Source organism: Tachypleus tridentatus, chromosome 8 (genome assembly GCF_004210375.1).
Source record: "Tachypleus tridentatus isolate NWPU-2018 chromosome 8, ASM421037v1, whole genome shotgun sequence".
Classification (NCBI taxonomy): Eukaryota; Metazoa; Arthropoda; class Merostomata; order Xiphosura; family Limulidae; genus Tachypleus; species Tachypleus tridentatus.
Window position 1 is genome coordinate 114,704,381 of NC_134832.1, and position 23,774 is coordinate 114,728,154.

The 23,774-nt window shown below is 32.8% G+C and overlaps 1 pseudogene across 1 annotated transcript in view; it reads left to right on the top strand.

Moving 5' to 3' along the window:
- Positions 1 to 23,774, top strand: part of LOC143223249 (microtubule-associated serine/threonine-protein kinase 3-like) — a 122,582-nt pseudogene that overhangs the window by 94,618 nt on the left and 4,190 nt on the right. Inside the window, exons 13-23 of the transcript XR_013012786.1 lie at positions 547 to 632; positions 841 to 1,015; positions 4,133 to 4,305; positions 5,294 to 5,364; positions 6,420 to 6,536; positions 10,658 to 10,768; positions 11,515 to 11,742; positions 14,468 to 14,622; positions 15,479 to 15,612; positions 22,792 to 23,168; positions 23,549 to 23,763. The product of XR_013012786.1 is annotated as a microtubule-associated serine/threonine-protein kinase 3-like (transcript). The remainder of the gene's footprint in view (positions 1 to 546; positions 633 to 840; positions 1,016 to 4,132; positions 4,306 to 5,293; positions 5,365 to 6,419; positions 6,537 to 10,657; positions 10,769 to 11,514; positions 11,743 to 14,467; positions 14,623 to 15,478; positions 15,613 to 22,791; positions 23,169 to 23,548; positions 23,764 to 23,774) is intronic.

The following is a 23,774-nucleotide window of genomic DNA, read 5'->3' on the forward strand; positions in this document are numbered from 1 at the left end:
GCATTAGGGTGGACAAAATGAATATGTAACGCAAAGGTTTTTAAATCCTTCTCATTTATTCACTTTATATTGATATATGACTCTTCCAGTTTTAATAATTTAGCATATTCCCTACTGTATATCGATCTCAATGTTTTCATAACTTAGCATATTCCATACTGTATATCGATCTCAGTGTTTTCATAACTTAGCATATTCCATACTGTATATCGATCTCAGTGTTTTAATAACTTAGCATATTTCATACTGTATATCTATCTCAGTGTTTTAATAACTTAACATATTCCATACTGTATATCGAGCTCAGTGTTTTAATAACTTAGCATATTCCATACTGTATATCGAGCTCAGTGTTTTAATAACTTAGCATATTCCATACTGTATATCGAGCTCAGTGTTTTTAATTTACCCTATTTCTCTGGTACAGTGTATTTTGGATAAAGTTTTAATTATATTGGCGATAAACAACGATACTATAATATTTGTTTTCTAACTTGCTTTTCCTTCCAGTTAATTTCAGACTTTTCATTTTCTTCATTTCAACAGGCCTCATTACCAGAAACCCAAAGAACAAGACCCCCTTCCGAAGATAGCTTTGAAACTATCAAATTGATTAGTAACGGAGCTTATGGGTAACTTATTATTTTTAAGGCATCTGTGCAATATCCCTTTCTTTATGTGCATGAGCAGTATTTTTTTGTTTTGGAATCAATCAAAGTACTTAGAGAATTAATAAGGCAAAAGATATATTGAAAATTTTATCTTTTCTTATATACACGTATACATTATCTTAAAACAAAGCTGTATATGTACAAATATACATATCTTTAACTCCACTAGCGCAGTGTATCTGGTTCGGCATAAAGAAACCAGGGAACGATTTGCAATGAAGAAGATCAACAAACAGAACCTCATTTTACGAAACCAGATAGAGCAAGCTTTTGCCGAAAGAGATATCATGAGTTTTACCGATAACCCATTCGTCGTTGGCATGTTTTGTACCTTCGAAACTAAGGTATATATATATTCATATACGGGAAAAAGTTAAGAGAATGTGATCAAAGTCACTAAAACTAGTTTTGTTTTAAATGTTCTCGAAACAGTATTCTTATTTCAAGTGATGCTAGAATTTTGGAAAGTAGTTGTTTATTAGACGTTGTCGGGTTTTATTTTTGAAGAGGAGGGGTTCTTATTTTGTGAAGTAGTTCAGCTTCGAAAAGTTGTCCATCTAACTTATAAAGAAAACGATCTTTTTTCTCCAGATAATAATAAAAAAATTAGTTTGCCAACATTTTGCCGTTGCGGCTTTATTAGATGCAGTGATACATTATGACCTCATCAGGATTTAGTAGTACAAGAACTCTCAAAGAAACCAGACGACAGTTCCATCATATACTTGGAAAATTCGTCTGCTTCAGATTTTATCGTGGAGCTACGGAAAGATTATATTTGCATATTCAATCATAATCTTGAGTTAATACACTATGAAGAAGACAGTTAGGAAAAAGTACCCAACGCCAACTTTTCGGTTACTCCTGTCGTCCCTAAAATGCAAATCGAGATTAGATTTACGGCAACTGGATGGAAACCACGAATTCTCAGTTTCAAAGTGCAGGAACGCTAATCACTACTACTTAAACTCTTTATTTTCATTATTTTAAAATGTTTCCGTAAGAACAATATGATGCTCAGTACAACAGAATTCGAAAGATAATTCCATTAACGTTAGAGATATTTGAGTCGGATTTTTGTAATAATTTAAAGAACATAAGATCAGATTGTTTTAAAATGTCTGTTTCTCTCTCTCTAGCAATTTCAGCTTATTTTCTTTAAAATGAAATTCTGTAATAAGTCTTTATTTCGTGTGTTAAATTCAAAACTGATTAATATTTTTACAATAAAATTTTAAAATAAATTCAATGTTACTGTTTTTCCGCGTTTTTACATACGTGTTACGTATGACAATTTCAAATAACTAGAAATTTGAACTTATAAGTTAAATACATGTTAATATGTATCAGATTTGTGATATTTGCGAACAAGATTGATACACATAATTTTATTTTTTAACACAAATATTTTTAACATACAAAAAAGTGTTATAACAATGGTTATTACTAACAGTTGTTACAAATGATGGTTTAAATACAAGAGTTTTACAAACTACACTATCTGGTCTAGAACTGAATCTTTTATCGACGTTCAGGTTCACGACGAGCACATTAATTCTGAGTTAATATTGTCACACCTTGCTTAAGCCAACGCTGTCTTTTTCTGGCTATCCTAACACCGCTGACTTCTTATCGATGAAGATATTCAATGACCGCGGAGATATTCTAACGTCCAAAGTAACCGACTGAAGTTAAACGGTTTGTAATATTCGAAACCTATAAACGTTTCTGGTCAAATTCTGTAGCTTTCCAATTAATAGGCGTTAATCACAATTGTAGCTTCCGAGACCTATAGCACACTGACTGTAGCTGATTAAGAAAAATCTTATGTTTCTTGGCGCGTTGTTTTGTATAGTTTAAGCGAATTTCTAGAACGCCCAACAAAGTCTTAACACACTAGCATTTTCGTAAAATGAATATTGTTGATTCTTTCTGTCAAGAATCTTCTACAAAGTTAGAGCACAGGCGGGACTTCCGGAATATACATCCAACAATATACGTCATATGCATAAAAGAGAAACTATACTGAAAGAAACGTAGGTATCAAAATAAACGTATAATGGTAAATATGTTACACGTGTCAGACCAAATTACCTATAAAGTATTATATGTGAAAATATTTATAACATTATGGTTTTAAAATTAAGAGTTTGGTACCCGTGATGGACGTGACATAGATATCCTGGTATGTATCTTGCCCTTAAATAAAATAAGTGTCTTCATGTTTTTATATATAATTTTTATATAAATATTTCGTTGGTTATGTAACCAACTGATTTTTTATAAATCGTATACGCAAAAATTTACCTATCTTAAGCACGAAATTCATAGATCATAAAAAAATTAAAAAACAAAACCATCAAAAGATTTGTAAAATTTTTCAGTAGCTTACATTAATTATAATCTTAAAAATATTTAAAAGCCAAAATATATCTAGAATGTTTCTGAGTTACAATATTAATTATGTAAATCAAATGTTTTTTTGTCCATAAAAGTTGTGATTAAAAAACCCGTAATTGTCTTTAAAACTTAAAAACTTGTTTATTGTCGGATATAAAATTATAATATATATGATTTCGCCAGATTAGCGTAGCATCGTCAGGTATAAAGACTACTCGTAGTTATTTTTATTTAAAACATTTCCAACATGATACACTTTGACATTTTCCTAGCTGATTCACACCGGGATAATTTCTGTTGGCAAGCGTTAAGAGTAATCTTAATTTCTTTTTATCGAAACTAAGATTCAATAATAGAAGTTAATAAAACATTCCTACTGTGCTATTTAAATTATTAATGCATGTTTTTCGCTATTTTGTGGTTCATAAACACTAGAAGTTATAATTTGTTTTTATTTTGTTTGTAAGCATAAACTTCTTAGTTTCCAAAGTTTTACGTTAGTTTAGTGTAAAGTAACAAACTGATAAATGTGCGTAATAATCTTTCAGAGCATTACAACATATTGATTAATAACAAAATAGAGAAAAGGAATAGAAAATAGATAATCAGGTAAGTAAATAGATATATGATTGATTGACACTTGAAACATTCACGGGGAGTGTGTTTTTCTCATAGTAAAGGCACATCGGGCTATCTGCTGAGTCTACCAAGGGGAATCAAAACCCCTGATTTTAGCGTTGTAAATCCGTAGAGCTTACCGCTGTGCCAGCGGGTGTCATTCAGTGGGGTTATAGCGTGTGGAAATAAGAAAACAAATTTTTATAAGAAGATATCGAGTGTTCCAACATGCCTTTAATAGTCACTATTTCTTTTCAAAAGTAATTTCCCCAACATTTGTGTATCGTACATTTTTACTTGTGTAGTGAGTGTGTGTGTGTTTCTCTTATAGCAAAGCCACATCAGGCTGTCTGCTATGTCCATCGAGGGGAATCGAACCCCTGATTTTAGTATTTGTGTAGTATTATACCTTGGTGCTTATATTTTCCTTCCCAACATTTTAGAAACATCTGTGTATGGTGATGGAATACGTAGAAGGGGGAGATTGTGCTACTTTAGTGAAGAACATGGGGCCTCTACCTCTAGATATGGCGCGATTTTACTTTGCGGAAACGGTACTAGCAGTTGAATATCTCCATAGCTACGGCATTGTCCATAGGGATCTTAAGCCTGACAAGTAGGTCAACTAGCCTCTCTCTAGTAGCACTATACCTTAAAAATTAATGTTTACCAAACACTTTATAGTGTTGCCATCTATTGAGTATTTTCTGTACAACTAAAGGAGTATGATAAAATATAGATGTTAGAACATTAAACGAATAATTATGGCATACTTTATATTGAGGTAGTGATATACAGTCCAGCAATTTTTTGTTCTCTTTATAATTTGTTTGACACTGATACAATGTTTATGACCAGTGTTTTAAATTAAATTTAAAAAAACAAAATAAACGATTTGTAAAGTCGAGTTAAAAATGATATGTGACAGAAAAAGCAACTCTTGAAACTATTGAAGTTTGTGTGATTGCACTATCGAATACTGTGATAAAATAAAGATGTCACTATAATTGTTTTAGAGTAATAGCATCCAATAATTGACGATGGTGTTTATAATTTTCAGTTTATCTTAACACTAAGAATTCGCAGTATTTGAAATAAATACGGAAACTCACAGGAAGTACACATAGGGGAATCACAAAGAATAGTTGCAATAAGTATTTTTTGTTTCATTTTGCTAGAGAAGTATACATTATTTTCATGGTAAACACAAGTTTATCAGTGTAAAATATTTATCTAAACTGCATGACATTAATCCTCACAATTTAGACAAGTTGATTGGTGTACGTTTTATTTATGTTTTCAAATACACCATTCAGCATTAATAATTTTTATACTGGAACTATATAAGAAAGAAATCATAATTAGGATAATTTAGCATAACCTGATTCGTTGTATGATAGCTAATCGTAGTGTAAAGGATTAACATGTGACTTTATTCTGGTATTGTTCATTTTACACAATAAAGGGGAAGCATTCCCTTAATATTTGTATTTACACGTATTATTCACTGTTTCTATGATTATGACTGTTTCGAGTAGCACACGTTGTTAGATATAATACAGCTTTAATATTTTCTCAAATTTTTTTATATGCTACTGTTTCAGTCTTCTTATCACAGCTATGGGTCACATAAAACTCACGGACTTTGGTCTCTCAAAAATTGGACTAATGAACTGTAAGTACATCAATATAATCTATTTAATATGTAAACATATTTCATTCAGTTTTTCATAAATAAGCGACCATTAAAAACATCCCTGATGCTGATTGAGACATCTTTCAAATAATCTGATAATATATTATGGGAAATTAAATGTATAATTTGAGAAAGTATTTCGGAGTAGGATGCTTGTGTGTTTTTCTTATAGCAAAGCTACATCGGAAGATCTGTTACGTCCACCGTAGAGGAGTCAATTAATTGTAATGTTGTAAAATAAAGACATTCCGCTGTCCCATGGGAGGGGGACGTAGGAGAGTTGTATAATATTACAAGCACATACAATTATAACTAACGTTCCGAACAAAAATAATTTCACACATGTAAAAAGTGATGTTAATAATTTCGATTGAATATTTTAAAAACCATGGGATTTTATTAACATTCAGAGGAAAACTACAAAGTAAACACGAATTCAACGTCTGAAAGATTTTTTCTGTGTGGATGGTAAATTCTCCACAGTGGATATTCTGTAAACACACTGGAAAGTTCTAACTTTCTCTTCTTACCTCGTAAAATATAAATAAACAAAAATGTTTAAAGCATATCGTTTATTTCAGACCCATTGATTTATTTAAAATTATAAGATTATTTGTAAAGGTACAATAAAAAAAGATCTCTTAAGGTGATATTCGAAAGATTAATATCCTAGAATTCAAAGTTTTGAAAAGTAATAAATTAAATGCTGAATAACGCTAATAACATACATTTTACACTGGAACAGTAAAACGTTTGTAGAATCCTTCAGGTGTTTCAGCTATCATTATGAACACACTGAAAAATATTTTACGACAGATTTTACGAGTGTTTATCATAACACTGTACGCCTAATTGCTGGAAATTAACGGTTTGTTTTAAATGTATTGAATTTATGTACATATTATATTATCAGATACAGTGTTCTTACTGATATAAAATGATTTTGGTTTTAACACGTTGTATTTATTTCTACCGATTAAATAATTGTGTATTAATTTCTAACACGATGATAATTTATAAGGTTTTATCAACAGTGGCTACAAATCTTTACGAAGGATGTTTGGACCGAGATACTAAACTATTTAACGATAAACAAGTGATTGGAACACCAGAATACATTGCACCAGAGGTGATATTACGACAAGGATATGGTATGTAGAGTAATTCGAAAAAGATAAATTATTTGTAATTAACTTTAATGTTTGTTCAATTTGTTTCTATTATCTGAGGATTTGCAGAAGAAATTAACAAAGAACATCGAAACATCAATCAAAAAATAAAGATTAATAATTATGTAATTAATAAGTTCAAGGTTATTTTATTTCAAACTAATTCAGTTAAATAGTTTATAAATAGATAAAAACGTTTTTAAAGTTATCCAAATAAAAAGCTGAAAAAAAACTTTCAGAGCCTCAGTATAAGTTCTATTTGTCTTTGGCCTTTTTTAAGATCTTGAAATAATTTGATTGTATAACTTCGTCATGCTCATCTAGGACGTGCTCAAATACACTTGATTTTTAGAACAGTTTAAATTTACATGCTCATCTAGGACGTGCTCAAATACACTTGATTTTTAGAACAGTTTAAATTTGCATGTTATTTCACTCATGTCAACACGTTTTTTGTAGTAGAACTATAATATTACTTGCAACAATGTCAGGTAAAGTGGTAAATTACATTTCATGTTTTCAATGAAGTGTGGTACCTATGTCTAAAGAAATGATGAAAGTTAGATCCCAGTTATAAAAACAGTCGAGCACATTAGAAAGTATGTTTCGTAGTTGTTTTTAACATACATAAAATACTTAATGATATATGATAAAAGCATAAAAACTGAAAAATATTCTAACGTCATAAGTTGGTAGTTTAATACAGTTCAATTTGTTCATATAGTCACAAAGTAATTGATCAATCAAATAAATAGAAAAACCGTAAATAAATATTGATGCTTTCAAATTCTTATTGTAAAAGTCATTGGTCCTTAAAACTTTTTATATATATATATATATATATGTAAGTTATGAAGTTAAAATAAAGGCTGGTAATTTTGTTTAGATAAACTTCACATTTAAAATTATCACAGTTATGAAAACTAGTATGTCTAGTGACACACGTCTATGATAATGCTGGTGTACAACTGTACATTTAATACGCTTATGTTTGCTAAATAAATCCTTCAGAAACTGAGGAAGTGATCTTGACCCCTGAAGATGGTAAAATATCATCTAGATACTATTGATAATATAATTGTTTAAATACTTTGGACAATCTCCAACAATTGTTTTTCATGAAAACAAAATAAAAACATTGGAACGAGGAGGAGCCAGTCTGGAACTCATGGCTGCACCATCAAACTAATCATTCAACAACAAATATTACATTTAGTTTCAAAATTTATTAACTTAAATATATATATATATATATAAATTTTTGAAAGCAAAACTTGTTTGAAATGTCATTAAAAATTAAATTTGCTCTTAAAGTTATTGTCTCTTCTAAATAGATCTTGTTATACGCGACTCCTTTCACATACTAATACACTAAACTCTTCTGTTAAACTTTAGGATTTGTATTTCACTAAAAAATTAAAAACTGTCTTTCAAAGTATATTCCTTAAATGTAAACTTCTTTTAAAAAATACCAACTAATTAACCTGACAAAGTGTGATAATAAACTCTATTATTTGAAACTATAGGTTATTTATTGTTTCAAAAAAGTTGCTACCATAACAGATAAGTAATTATAAGAAAAGGAAAAAAATACATATTAGAAAACAACAGCTACACACAATAATTAACCATTTGTTAAAACCAAACGTAGAGTAACTAACAGGTTTTGATAGGCATCTTTTTGTGTGTACTTTGGGAGGGCCATAAAAACCTTCGAATGGTTTTTGATGAGGTAATTTCTGATTTATAGACTGAAGTAACGCATTATAAGTTTTTTAATTTCAAGGATATCCTTGTAATTTTATTTTTACTAGTGCCATTAGGATTATGGTCAAACTTCACAAATGTGATCGAATCCCTTGTTGTCAATTTTAATTAGATATTCCATATTACCCAAATTGACTATGATATATCTTTTATCAGATTTAGAAATTACACTAGTGTTATTTGTGCTGATAGGTTTTATTGCAAATACCTATTCCTTACTTTGATTAAAAAGTTGGTAATTGTAGTAATAATAATTAGAACACGTTAGCTATTCCAGTTCTAATGGTGCTGAAATGTATAAAGACGTAGATCAAATTATAGACAGTAGCTGAAAAAATTGTTTGAAAGCGTAAACATTTTCCTGCAAGTTTTAACGTATTATGTATACTTACTTATTCAGAAGCGCCCCATGGTTGAGAACTGAGGGTGGGCTTATCACGCTAAAATCCGAGATTCGTGGTGGGTACATCACAGGTAGTATATTATGTAACATTTGGCTAAACGATTAATAAACACAAATCATTCACAACTGGAATCTTAATTATTTATAAAGATAGGGACCCGGTTTGGCCAGGTGGGTTAAGGGGTTCAACTCGTAATCCGAGGGTCGCCAGTTCGAATCCCCACCCCACCAAACATGCTCGCCCTTCCAACCGTGGGGGCGTTATAATGTGACGGTTAAGCCCACTATTCGTAGGTAAAAGAGTAGCCTAAGAGTTGGCGGTGGGTGGTTATGACTAGCTGTCTTCCCTCTAGTCTTACACTGCTGAATTAGGGACGGCTAGCGCAGATAGGCCTCGTATAGCTTTGCGCGAAATTCAAAAACAAAAAACAAATAAAGATAGTTCTATCCATATTGTTTTCTCAACAATAATTGTCTCAATAGAGGGCGGAACAAAATGTTGGAGACACTGAAAAATACGATATATATGTAACGTTTATTTGGAAATATTCAACATCAATTTTTATATGTAAGTTTTATTTAGAATAATATTAAAAATGAACACATTTAATCATGTATACATATTATTTTTCCATTAGAAAAAGAATACAGATCCTTTAAACATCGTTCTTTATTCATACTTCTCAAGACGTTCACGTGTCCTAACTGTTTTTTTTGTTGTTGTTGTTGAATTTCGCGTAAAGTTGTTCGATGGTCGTCTACGCTAGTCATCCCTAAATTAGAAACCATAGACTAGAGGGAAGGCTCTCTTTGTGAACGAAAAATGGAATTGACTGCACATTATAACATTATACTCAAAGGACAGGAATATTCAGTAAAGGGATTCGAACTTATGATCTACAAGTTGCGAATTGAGTACCCTAACCATCAGATCATACGAGACCCCATATTCTAATTGAACATTCTCTCAAAATAGGCTTCATGCCTGAAACAATTACATGATGAGAATGTCGTATCCAAACCTTACATGAAAATACATGTGAATGAAAAGTCTTCTGAGAAATGAATTGCATACCAGTAGCGAACGTTTACTTAAAGCGGTTGTTATGTCTAAGCTTCACGTGTTTAAAAAAGTGTTGTTGAGAGCAAAGGTACACAACAGGCTCTCTGAGCTGTGCCCAGTGCGAGTAGGTATCGAAACCCAATTCATAGCATTATATGACTTCACATATAGGGCCGAGTAGTAACATGAAGTGAACGTAAACGTTACAAGCCAAATCTTTTTAAAATCTGAGACATTCACCTGGAAAAATTACAACAACCGAAACATCTTTACAAAAAACACAATGTGACTGAAGAAACAGGAAAGATAGAGAGGACAAACTGAAGAACTATTTTGGTATGAACACCTTTTCCAAGCTGGTAAAGTGTGAGTATTAATAGTTATATTTGTCATAAAACATTTGCATTAGGTTTATTTTATATACTTATCTTTTTAACACCACATTCTTTATTTAGTTCTTTAGCAATTTTTTTCGTTTATTTATTTTTGCGCAAAGCTACACGAAGGTTATCCGCGCTAGTCGTTTATAATTGAGCAGAGTAAGACTAGAGGGAAGGCAGCTAGTCATCATCAGAAATTTCCAAGAATAAGAACAGTGTGTAATAATAGCACTTCAACCATACTGTGGATATGTCGAACGTAATGTAGTTGAAATAATATTATTATACACTATTCTAATTCTTGAAAATCCATAAGGGACTAAATAAAGAATGTGGTGTTAAAACATAATAGCAATAATACTAATGGTATGCCCTCTATTAAGAGATGAGCATTGAATCATGCATACACATTATTATAGAAATGCTGATTAGTATGAATAACCGTTTTCAATACAACCTGTTTATTGATTTATAAATAATGATATTTCAGGTAAGCCAGTGGACTGGTGGTCTATGGGAATTATTTTATATGAATTTTGTATTGGATGTGTTCCTTTCTTTGGTGAAACCCCTGAGAAATTATTTGCACACGTTATCAATGGTAAATACATGTGTATATCTGTAAGTCCTACTCTATAACGTCTCTTACGTTTCTGTTAGGTTTCATTTCTCTCTAATCAGTTTGCTATTCTCTGTTCTTTGTCTGTTGTTCCAAGCGTTTTTCCTTGACTTACTTTCTTCATTTATTTATACCGGTTTTGTAAGTGTTAAAAATATGTAGATATAGTTAAATCTATATGTTTACTAAAGTTCTTCAAGTTCCTCTCATTTTTATTTTTTTCTCAGCTTGATAAACAAAATCTGTAAATCTGAGATCAATGTTTGCTATTGATCAGAGTATTGTAATCAGAAAAAGTTATAAAGGGAAGATAAGAAAAAAAAAGCTAAGCAAAATAAAGTAATTACAGTTGACGCCTCTCCAGAAACCAGAATTAGTTAACAGAAACTTGCGTCTATATAGAAATGTATATATCTTTTTTGTCAATAAAATTACCACAGTTTTGTTAAAATTAATTCTAACTTTGGGTAGGAAAGCCTGGTGTTAACGTTACAGTGATTTACACTTTAATTTGGCTAATCTTTTCCTATTTTTCAATTAACCCGCAATATTAACAGAGTGTACTGTAAAAATTAGATAAGAAAAATAGAGATAAAAAAGTTGCAGGGAGAATCAGTTGTATATCATTATTTTTCTAGATTCTTTTCGATTTATTTGCGTTTGTCTTTGAAAAGTAAGAATTTCATTTTGGCTTTTAATATAAGACTTATATTTTTGTTGTTTCCTAGATGAAGTTGAATGGCCGGATGAGGTAGACTGGGTTGTTCCGGATGATGCTAAAGACCTCATCACTCACCTTCTACGTCAACATCCTATCGATCGGCTAGGGACTGGAGGCGCCCATGAAGTTAAAGAGCATCTTTTCTTCATTGGCATGGACTGGGAATCTCTTCTTCGTCAGAAAGCAGAGTTTGTGCCTCAGCTTAGCCATGAGGAAGACACGAGTTACTTTGATAGTAAGCTGAATGCATGTGAGAATATCCGTTAAACAAATTATAAATTATCCATACTCATATAAAGTTTTATGCACGTGAGATGTTATATTCTGTGTTGGTCGCGATTATAATAATTATTTTAACTACTCATGTGAGATGGTTCTTTCTGTTTGTCAAAATTACAATTCTTCATTTTTTAAATACTTAATGTTTATACATATATAGCAGGTTTAGTAAAAAAAAATCGTGAAATCATTGAAATTACGATGTATGTGTAAAATGGCCTATCTTCTTTTGTGTGTGTGTGTTTTTCTTATAGCAAAGCCACATCGGGCTATCTGCTGAGCCCACCGAGGGGAATCGAAGCCCTGATTTTAGCGTTGTAAATCCAGACTTACTGCTGTACTAACGGGGGGCCTTCTTTTGTCAACATGCTGATATAAATATGTATATATTTACAAATAGGTTTTAAAATAGATAAGGAATAATTACACTGCACAACAATTTTTTTGGAAAGTTTTGCTTCCTGAAAATTTTTTGCTGATTGTGACAGGTACCTGGTGGGTATGCACAAATATAGTTTTGGTTTTGTTTCATCACATAGGAACTCTGAGAAATAGTTAGCTGTTTATCTGCAATAACGTATTTAATTGCGTTTATGTTTCTAATACGCTATTAAGTTCAACATAATTAAAAGTGTTTTGCTCCTGATTTTCATTTGTATTCAATGTCCGGTGCATCATGTTGCAGTGTCCAACAGCAGTCAGCAAGCATTGACGGATTCCTGTTACCTTGATATTGGGGCCTGGCATGGCCAAGCGCGTAAGGCGTGCGACTCGTAATCCGAGGGTCGCGGGTTCGCGCCCGCGTCGCGCCAAACATGCTCGCCCTCCCAGCCGTGGGTGCGTTATAATGTAACGGTCAATCCCACTATTCGTTGGTAAAAGAGTAGCCCAAGAGTTGGCGGTGGGTGGTGATAACTAGCTGCCTTCCCTCTAGTCTTACACTGCTAAATTAGGGACGGCTAGCACAGATAGCCCTCGAATAGCTTTGTGCGAAATTCCAAAACAAACAAACAAACAAAACCTTGATATCGTTTATCCATTCTAGCAATGTCCTGATGAAACTGAAGATTTCAATGAAACGGTATATGATGGGCAAGTTTGGATGTAATTTTCGTGATCAGCAGCCAAAAGTCTATAAGGAACACCCAACAGTGTTCAAGAAGTAAAAACTTTGTTTTGCAGTGTTATCCATAGTTTACAAAATGCAATATTTAATTTAATACTATGTTTAGTATTCTTCCGATGTGAAAATTATTAAAAAAAACAACTTTCTCATGAAATGAAATTTTTAGACTTTTGTTTTTCTTTCTCTTTAGAATTTTGAAATATTTTAAACAAGCAATAATCTATAAACTGGGGTTTTGGACTAGATAGCTAATAAACTCACTCTCTTAAATTGTAAGCACAATAAGCTCGGTCCATACAGGAAATGGTTGTCGATACTAGTTATGGAAACTGTATGAATAGAAACATAAACCAGTCATAATGACACACTTACTTCATGTGTAAAACCTTCGCCAAACCAGATATGGCATGGTGGTTAGAGAGATTTACTCGCAATCTGTGATTCGCGGGATCTAATTTCCTCACTGAACATGCTCATCCTTTCAGCTGTGGGTGCGTTATAATTTTACGATCAATCCCACTTTTCGTTGATAAAGAGTAGTCTTAGAGCTGGCAGTGTATGGTATTGATTGGCTTCCTTTCCTCTACCCTCTTACCTCAAATTAGAGACGATTAACACAAAAAGCCCTTGTGTGGATTTGCACAAAATTATAAAAAGAAACAAAACGTTTTGTCAGATAAATATTCTGAATGTTTTCACATACGAGATTTTCCTAACCTTTATTTTGTAACAGAAATAGTGTTTTATGGAATAATTTTCATGAATAGGCAAATACAAGTTTGTATTTTTCCTACACATTTAGAAAAAAAACACACACACAAGAAACCGTGTCATAAAACACAATATCAGGTAAATACCTCTACCTTGAAACTAGAAAATGAAAGAAGACAATTGAAAAATTGGTATTATAAAATTATGATTGTAGAAAACCTGAAGAGGATACTGTGAAATTGATAAAAACTTACTATATTCTTTCTAATGCATACTATGACATCATATACATATATATTATAGGTTTTTGAGGGCCCAGCATGGCCAGGTGGGTTAGGGCGTTCAACTTGTAATCCGAGTGTCGAGTTCGAATCCACGTCGCATCAAACATACTCACCCTTTCAGCCGCAGTAGCGTTATAATGCGACGGACGGTCAGTCCTACTATTTGTTGGTAAAAGAGTAGCCCAAGAGTTGGCGGTGGGTGGTGATGACAGCTGCCGTCCCTCTGATCTTACACTGCAAAATTAGGGGCAGATAGTCGTCGTGTAGCTTTGCGGGCGAAATTAAAAAAAAATGTTTTTGCTTTACTTCTGTGAATGACTACAGTTTACTAAACATTTTCAAAGCGTGTTAAATATGACCTCGAAAATAAATTAAATTCGTTACTTTTGAAATATTTTTGTAATATATATTTGGTATGATTTAAAACAAACAATATGCTACGAATAACTAAAGCCAAATCAATATTGCTACAATAAAGAAGTAATTTCTTTTAACATTTCATCTTAAGATAACAGAAACTTTTTTTTTAGAAGAAAAAAATTTTTCTATTACTATTATAGCAAGAGCTGAAAGATACAACCATGAAATGGAAGAGTCAGAAGAGATGGATGACGTTGATGACAGTTCGCTATTCAGTAGCTTCTCTTCCTGCTCTCCACAGTTCATGAGGGTCTACTCATGTGTGGACGAGTTGGATGAAGAAAACCTTTTAAGGGTAAATTACTCGTGTATGGATCATTATTTTACTTAAAGTATCGAATTGTTGGATTAAGATAATCTGTTAAGACTTGCGTGTAAATGATCAATAGTTTTATGTGATTTGAATTAAAATAATCTTTTGGTACTTTATCCTGTTGTTTAAAAGACATAACAGATGAATCTCAACTGAAGACAAATGGTGTGAATTTTCGACCTACTTGAGTCTTTTTACTTTCGTAGGTTTTTATGAGAGTAAAATGAAACGTTGTCACTCAACGAACTTTTTCAAGCAATAGCCACTCATTTAAAATTAACTTATTTGTAAATCAGTTTCGTGTATGGAGTTGGTATACAAATATCTAATGTACTGAGAGTCATTTACTCATGTGATTATCATTAAACTCATAAATGTAATTATTTAGCCAGTTACTCATGTGTAATTATTTAAGTATGGAATACTTGGGTTAAAACTAAAATCCGTTATTGTGAGTTATGGAGTAACAAAGTAACAAGGGTTAATACCTAGAATTCAGTAACACTCTAAACAAAATAACGATTCCAGAAAGGGTGGAAAAAGTCTTCGCTGAAGCTGGTCCAAAACATGGACCGAATCCTAATGAAGACACCAATAACTGTCAGTTGTAATCTATTCATGTTTAAATTATCATTACTGTCCCATCGAAATCTTTAATTAAAATGTGACGGGCAGTACAGGTTCTGATCCACTTCATATGCATTATATTCGTAATGTAGACCATATATTTGTTTACTTCTAACATAAGAAATGAATATAAATGTTAACAAATGTTCTGATTATATTAAAGATATAGTTTTATTTCGACATTTAAATATTGTTTGTCTTGGTACTATAGTTAGCTAGGCAAGAAAGCGCCCTTAAAACTGGAAGTAACACAGAGTTAAATCAGACTGAGAACATTGAAACAGAATGTTCTTCTGAGAAGTGTGGTGAAGCTGGTAACACGAAAAGTATCTCAACGTCTGATTTGTAAGTATTAACTAACTCCTCATATACTGTATCTATAGGTTGACAATTATATTGCATGTTGTGTGAGTACATTTTGAGACATTTTTTAAATTTAGGTTCAGACTAGACTAAAGCCTTATAACGCTAAAAATGGCCTTTTATATCTGTGTCAAGAACAGTACAAATAGTCCATTCTGTAACTTTGTGGTTCATTATAAATAGATCAACAAAGCCTCATGAATCGTATATATTTTATTGTTGTTCTAGCTTTACGTTTCAAGTTTATAGATGTCGCTCATAAATAACTGCACACAATGAGAACGTAATTCAGCTGCTACATGGCTTATTAAATTTACAACAAAATTTCACCCGTTCTCTAGTGTAACATTTGTAGTTAACCATATTTAAAATGTTATAATCAAGATTAAATCTCCAGATAAAAGCGTGTTTGTTTTGAATTACGCGTGAAGCTACACGAGGGTTATCTGAATAAACCAATCCCTAATTTAGCAGCGTAAACCGAGAGAAAAGCAGACAGTAATCACCACCCACCTTCCAACTCTTGAATCACTCTTTCACTAACGAATAGTGGGATTTACTACTATTTTATAACATCCCTAAGGCTTAAAGGGCAAGCATGATTGGGGTGACAGGGATTCAAACCTGCGACCCTTAAATTGTGAACCGAGCGGTTTGACCACATGGCCATGCCAGGCCACCCCAGATAAAAATATATGGGGTTGTAAGATTTTCGAAACCTCTATATCTTTATTAATGTACTTCGGGATTCTCCTTTAAATAGGAAATTATCCAGTCGTTTCTGTGAAACTCGTATAAAGTGTTTACGCTTTACAAGTAAAAATAATTGGAATTTAGACTTCTATATCATATTATTATTATAATAGGATTTTGCAAAACACTTTCTAACCGTAAGAAGTCGGTAATCCTATCAATTGTTACTATAGTTCTAAACATAGCAACATGGAAAGAACGAACTTTATTCATTTTATCAAAATTGGATCGATAGGATAAGGACACAATAAACGGTAAAAATATAACATGATTTAAGGATTTTCTCTTCTGATTCTTTTTTCCACTTTTTAACTGCATGAGTAATGAAACTGAAGGGGTAGAAACATACGTATCAGAGTCTTTGTATTGTGAGAATAACATGATACAATTAAGTCTTTAACCTGATCTGAAAACAACAAGAACAAACAAACTAAAACGTTATTGATGTTGATGATGGAAAAATAATTCCTTATTTAAGCTTTATTTATCTATACCAGCAAAAAGCGTGATGACTTATTCGCTAAAATCAAAGCTCGATAGCTGAAGTAGGCACAGCTCAGATATCCAAATGTGAAACTTTGCACTTAAAAACGGAGAAGCATTCAAACAAACATCTACGGATTTTTATTGCTCTTTAACTCACCATACAGTAACCTAAATTAATTTAAGTATTTGAATAACTTTGTTACATTTAGTCGAATTCATTATTCGATATTATACAGTGGACCAACTGTTTAATGATTATATATATATGTTACAGAGTTCTCTTTTTTTTCATCCCAAAGTGAAATTGAAAACTAAGCTGTGACGTAGAGGTCTAACGCATAATTTCATTGGTCATACCACAGCTACTGTGTGTACTGCAGTTTCGCCTATTCAAGGCTCAACGTAATAAATTGTGTCAGCAGATCAGAGAAATGCACTTAGTGATATTATGATAGTGAAGTGTACATAATATTTATTGGTTTTAAGTTCTTTTAAATTCAACATATAATAACTTAATTTACTTACGTGATTAATATTATGACACCTCCACTAACTTATTATTCGATAATATACAGTGGACTAACTGTTTAATAATTGTATACAATTTACCGTTATAAGAGGCGTAACTCTATTTCTTTGGTTTGGTGATCAGACTGTGCTGATGAGCTTTGGATTGGTGTAACTGCAATCTGTAGTAGAGGGTGTGGCTAATAAAAAAATGCATCAGTTTCATCTTTGGTAGAAAAAGAAAAGAATACTCTAATATATATATACACATACATATATAAGCACACAAACAACTGAATAACATTTTATTAAATACTAATGGACCTGACATGGCCAAGTGGTTAGGGCGCTTGACTCATAATCTGATGGATTCGAATCCCCGTTACACCAAATAAGACGTGTGGGTGTTATAATGTAATAGTCAATCCCACTATTCATTGGTAAAAAGAATAGCTAAGAGTTGGCGGTAGGTGGTGATGGCTAGCTGCCTTCCCTCTAGTCTTACACTGCTAAATTATGAATGACAAAAACAAACAAACTAAGCACTAATAATTTCATCTGTTAGTGTTTGTTTCTTGCAATTTTTTGGCCTTTAAAGCATACTCAGAATGAAGTTTTGTATATTTTGTTTGAACTTTAAGTGATAGGTGAAGTTTATATTTTTAATGACTTTTAGGAGGTCATAACATTTCTTTACCTAACATAAAATATTTCAGCATTTAACTTTTCTTGGAAAACAAATAAATTACTTTGATTTATTCTTATAGTTTTACATGCTAAAATATTACTAAGTGAAATATATCAATAGAACCATTACATACATGGAAGCATAAATACTTTTTAACTGAAGTTCTCCTTCAAATAATAATGATTATATTATAAAAGTCAATTAGTTACAAGAGAAACTAAGTGACAAATGTATTAAGTCGGACCTGAGTTATTAGTTTGTCGGATAGAAAATCCAAATACACACTGTTCGGTTCAAGTTCCGTTGCGGCACAAGTAGTCGCGCTCCGCGGTTTGAGGCCGTGATAGCGTTAGAAGTAACGTACGAATCACAGTAATCGATTAATTTAGCTCAAACGAGTGATGTATGCTGTTGATTAGCTGATTTACATTTTGTTTATCCGTTCCAAATTATGGACGGCTAGCACAGTGAGCCGTTGTATAGCCTATTGCTGGTATCGGAGGTAGTAGACCAAACAAATTTATATTTTACTTTTCAAGGAAGGTAACATACTAGAAGTAAATTTAAGCTTTAAGACAGAACATAAACCTTCGTACTGAAATGTGCACAGTGTGCTTTGATATTGAAATTTATGCACTAATATTAATTTATCAACTAATTTTATCTTTCTGTTTGTTGTTGGTTTTTTTGGAAATAATGTAATAAACAGTTTTACTTTAATTGTTAAAAAATCACGTTTTATGTTTAACGGAAGCATTTATTATCCATAAGCACAAGACAAGTAGAGTCTTGAGGGCCTCAAGCTCTCCACAATGCCCGAAGAACACACTAACTTATGATGTGTACTGCCTTTGGTCTGTTGTTTCTTCCTCTCAGTAATTAATATAAAATCTACAATAAGCTTGACAGTTTTGTCACAATAAGTAGAAAAACTGTAGGTTGGTTTGTTTTAAAGTCCGGACATTTAACCCGATTATGAGGAATACTATTTTATAATTGTGTTTTATACTCTAAAGAAATGATTCACGAAAGTTAAGAACAATTTCAATGTAGAGTGAAGCTGATAAAATTGAATTGAACCAATGGTATCTAATTCGGTGGTTGGGTGTAGTTATAGTGCTTTATGATGATATAAAAATGTTCTTCAGTATCAGGCATCAGAGAATTTTAATAAGCATTTGTTTTAGATCAAAGCTAAATTGAGTTATTTGCTGTGTTCTCCGCGGGGGTTTGTTTTGAATTTTGTGCAAAGCTACACGAGGGCTATCTGCGCTAGCCGTTCCTAATTTTGCAGTGTAAGACTAAAGGGAATGCAGCTAGTCATCACCACCCACCGCTTGAGGGCCTCAAGCTCTCCACAATGCCCGAGGAACACACTAACTTATGATGTGTACTGCCTTTGGTCTGTTGTTTCTTCCTCTCAGTAATTAATATAAAAATCTACAATAATAAAAGCTACTCTTTTACCAACGAATAGTGGGATTGAACGTCACATTATAAAGCCCCACACGGCTGAAAGGGCAAGCAAGTTTAGTGTGACGGAGATTCGAACCCGCGACCCTCAGATTACGAGCTGAGTGCCTTAACCACCTGGCCATGCCGGCCCCTCAACGTGGGGAACCTAACCTCGGATTTAATTTTTTTATTTAATAAATTTACCTCTGATCCACAGGCGGACTTTTAGTAAGTTATTTTAAAAACAATGTTTTATTACTATTTTTTTAGTTTTTGCAAATAACCAACGTAGAGTATAAGAAAACGTTATTCTTCCAAATGTATAATTTAAAAAAAACAACTTTGTGTACATTTTTTTTATCAACCAAACAGTCTCGCTAAAATTATGATTCTAACATTCGTCCCAGTCATTTTTATGAAGTAAAGGTCTTGAGTTTGAAATCTTGAAACATTTCCAACAATCATTACAACTAATGATGCCCCTAGTGGCACAACGGTAAGTCTGGGGCTTATAGGCTAGAAACTGAATTTCAATACCCGTAATGGGCAGAGCATAGATAGCCCTTTGTGGAGTGGAGCTTTATGCTTAATAACAAACAAGAAACTAATGATGCCCCCTAGTGGCACAGCAGTAAGTTTTCAGACTTATAATGCTACAAATCAGATTTCGATAACCGTGGTGGCCACAACACATATAATCTCTCATACAGCTTTTCTCTTGACTATAAGAGAAACAACAGCAACTTTGTTTTCTTTTAAGAAAATAACAAATGAATCTCTGAACGTTTCATAAGATATAGTAATAAAATATTTTTCCAACTTTTTGTCGACCATAGTTTTATTATAGACTTCCATGAAGACGTTTAGCTTGGACTTAATTTATTCTTTTAAATCCGTCTAAATTAAAGGTATTTGCTGAACGTCGTCCACCCCACTGTTATGATACGTGATTTAACTTGCACCTACAGTGTATAACTGATTTTTTATGGGTCGTTAGAAATAAAGGCCGATTAAAATGTCGTGTTTTATTGCGAGAAACGCCGAGGCCGGCCAGTTAAGCAACGAATTTAATAGACAAATTTAGATTACAATTATTAGACCTTACAAATGTCAAGTTGCCTTTGAAACAATTCATTTTGGACTTTATGGTGCATCAGTTCTTCTGAACAATGAGTGAAAAGTTATTTCAAATAACATAAATAATAATACAATATAAATATTGTATTATTAATTCATTCTCGAATTCTGGTTTATGAAAAGTCACTCGTATGAAATTAATAGAAATTACATTTGAACAACTTAATCTAGTTTACGCCATAAAAATAATTCTATCTGCAATTTTATACTTCATGTCGCGTCTCACCCACAACTGTATCTGTCATATCCCAGTCGACTTTTCGAATCTAGGTATTTAAGGAAAGACATCTTTGGTACCTGATAAGTTTGTTTCATTTGTTTTGAATTTCGCGCATAGCTACTCGAGGGCTATCTGCTCTAGCCATCCCTAATTTAACAGTGTAAGACTAGAGGTAAGGCAGCTAGTCATCACCACCCACCACCAACTCTTGAGCTACTCTTTTACCAATGAATAGAGGGATTGACCGTCATATTATAACACCCCCGTGGCTGAAAGGACAAGGATGTTTGGAGTGACGGGGATTCGAACCCGCGACCCTCAGATTATGAGTCGAGTGCCTTAATCATCTGGCCATGCCAGATAGTAAAATCAACATACTGTGAATAATATATTGTTACACATACTTGTTTTATTTTCATCTCGTGTTTTTAAACTTATATTAATGATATTATTTCTTATATTTGAAATATTATTTTCATGCTATGTGAACATCATACATGGAAGTGATATGTTTAAAGTAAAATGCAAACATTTATAAGTTATACATTTGTAACACATTAGTATATAATAAGCAAAACAGTTGTGAGTTCTTTGTCACAGACCAACATTTGATACTTTTATATCTTATTATTGCTCTGTAATTTCATTTGGTGATTATGAAAAAAGTTTAATATTTAGTGATTGAAATGGTTTCGAATAATATTTTTGACAACATAGGTCTCTAAAAAAAGTACCATCTCTTCTATTTTATAATTCATCGTTCCTAAAAAACAACAACTAGTAGACGCTATTTTGCAACATTTTGTACAAAGCAAGCAAAAAAAGTGCAACTGCTATTGTAAGCTAGATACGCACACAAAATCCAACTACACCCATCTTAAGGTGTGCTTTTAGAAGATTATTTTGTTTGATGATTTTAGTCATGTTTTAAGGGTAGTTTTGGCAGAGAAGATAGTATTGGTGAACGATGCTTCTGTTTAGACTCAAAGGCTTTCGTCTTAGAGAATGTTAGTGATGTAGTTCCCATGGGTAAGCATTTATTAGTTGTAATGAAGTTTTCGTGCTCTTGCTGCGCAAAGAGAATATGAAGTCCACCACTAGGCGGCTACCCACAATAAAAAAGAAATACCTACAAGACAGAAAATAGTATGATATAACTCACCGATTGTCGAATGTACGTAATGCTAGAAATGAAGCTGGCAACTTCGCTATACCGAGAGGATGTAAAGGTGAAATGTAATGAAGGATTCGGAAGCGTTTTTTTGTTTTTGTTTTTTAGATCTTCCGCCGGCAGATATTGCCTTATTCCATTCTCCTCAAATTGTAGACGTCTAATAAATTTTTCATTCGTTTGTACTCTGTGTATTTAAACTTTGTAGATATTTGACTTAAATAAGTTATCGATTGTTGATTTTTTTACGGATATTCCCGTTAAGTTACTCAAGAACCATCTGCGCTAGGCGTCTTTAATGTAGAAGTAATAGACTAGGGGGCAGGCAGATAGTCAGCACCATCTACCGCCAATTTTTGGGATATTCTTTTGCAAATAAAAATGGAATTAACTGTCACATTATCACGTACCCACAGTTGAAAGAATGGAAATTGTCAGTTGTAGTATTCGAACTTACGACCACCGATTTACGAGTCGAGTACCCCTAACAGTTAGGCTACGCTAGGTCTATCTTGGGTTAAGGGATTCTTGTTTGTTCTTACTCAAGTTTATGTTTTGTCTGACGCTCGTGGGAATGGCGTAGGTAAGATCATTAGAAATGTAAGTATCTTGAAGCATTGCTATTGGTGAAATCTTGGCATCTACTACGTTCAATATTAAATCAATAAAAAACTGAAAATAATACTGTGTTGTTGGTTTTTCTTGCTAAGCACTTCAAAACACAGGTTTCTCTTTTATTTCCAGAAATTTCAGTCTGGTTTCCTCACAATGGCCATCGGCCAACAGACAGAATGAGTCAAAAAACACAGCCACTCAGGAGGATGAAGATAAAGCCCATAGAAAACAATTAACACCTCAGTTTTCAGCGAACACAGGAAAATATGTTCAAGGCCTTCTTGCTTCATTTATTGACTACAAGCCTTCACCTCTCCAGCCTCCAGGTGGTGCAACTCTTATTGCGCGAGATTGGATGAAACTAAGGAAACATGCTTATCAACTTGAAGCCTTGCTAAACATTCCAATCCCGTCATCCCCTGCGTCACCGTTTGGACTTCGACAGAAAGAACGTTTGGTAACAAAGTCAGCTTCGGCTTCTGGTTTATCATTAATAATACCAGCAGGTGATCACATGTTTACCAAATTATGTACAATTATTTTTTTGTACTTTAATATGCTAAGACGTTTTTGTACGCAGTAAATGAATTTACTGGGTTGTTACTTCTGTCAAGTTGGGTGTGGTGAAGGAAATGCATTAGAAAAAAAATCATTTCTTGTGTATTGTTTATTTTAGAGTTAAGTGATGTGACAAATTCCTTAAGAAACTGTCGATAAAAATGGAAAAGTTATCGGAGGTGTTGATGAAAAATAATTATTGTTAAAGTTTTATGAAATTGATATATTTTGTTAAATTTTATTCAAACTGGACACTTGAAGCATCTGTAATTTTTCAACATAATCTCAAGTTAAATTGTAATTTTGTATTTGTTCTTATCTTTCGTAGATGGAATTGTATCTCAACCTGTAATGTCTTCTTCAGGAAGTTCCAGTACAAATTCTAGGGATACTTCACCCAATAGAGAAGCGAGTTCTTTAGTTCCGCATCTCAAACCTCCTATCATAATCCGCAAAGGGCCTCGTGGATTTGGTTTCACAGCTCGAGCAATTAGAGTGTACTTTGGTGATTCTGATGTATACACTATTCAGCATTTGGTGTCGGTAGGTTATTT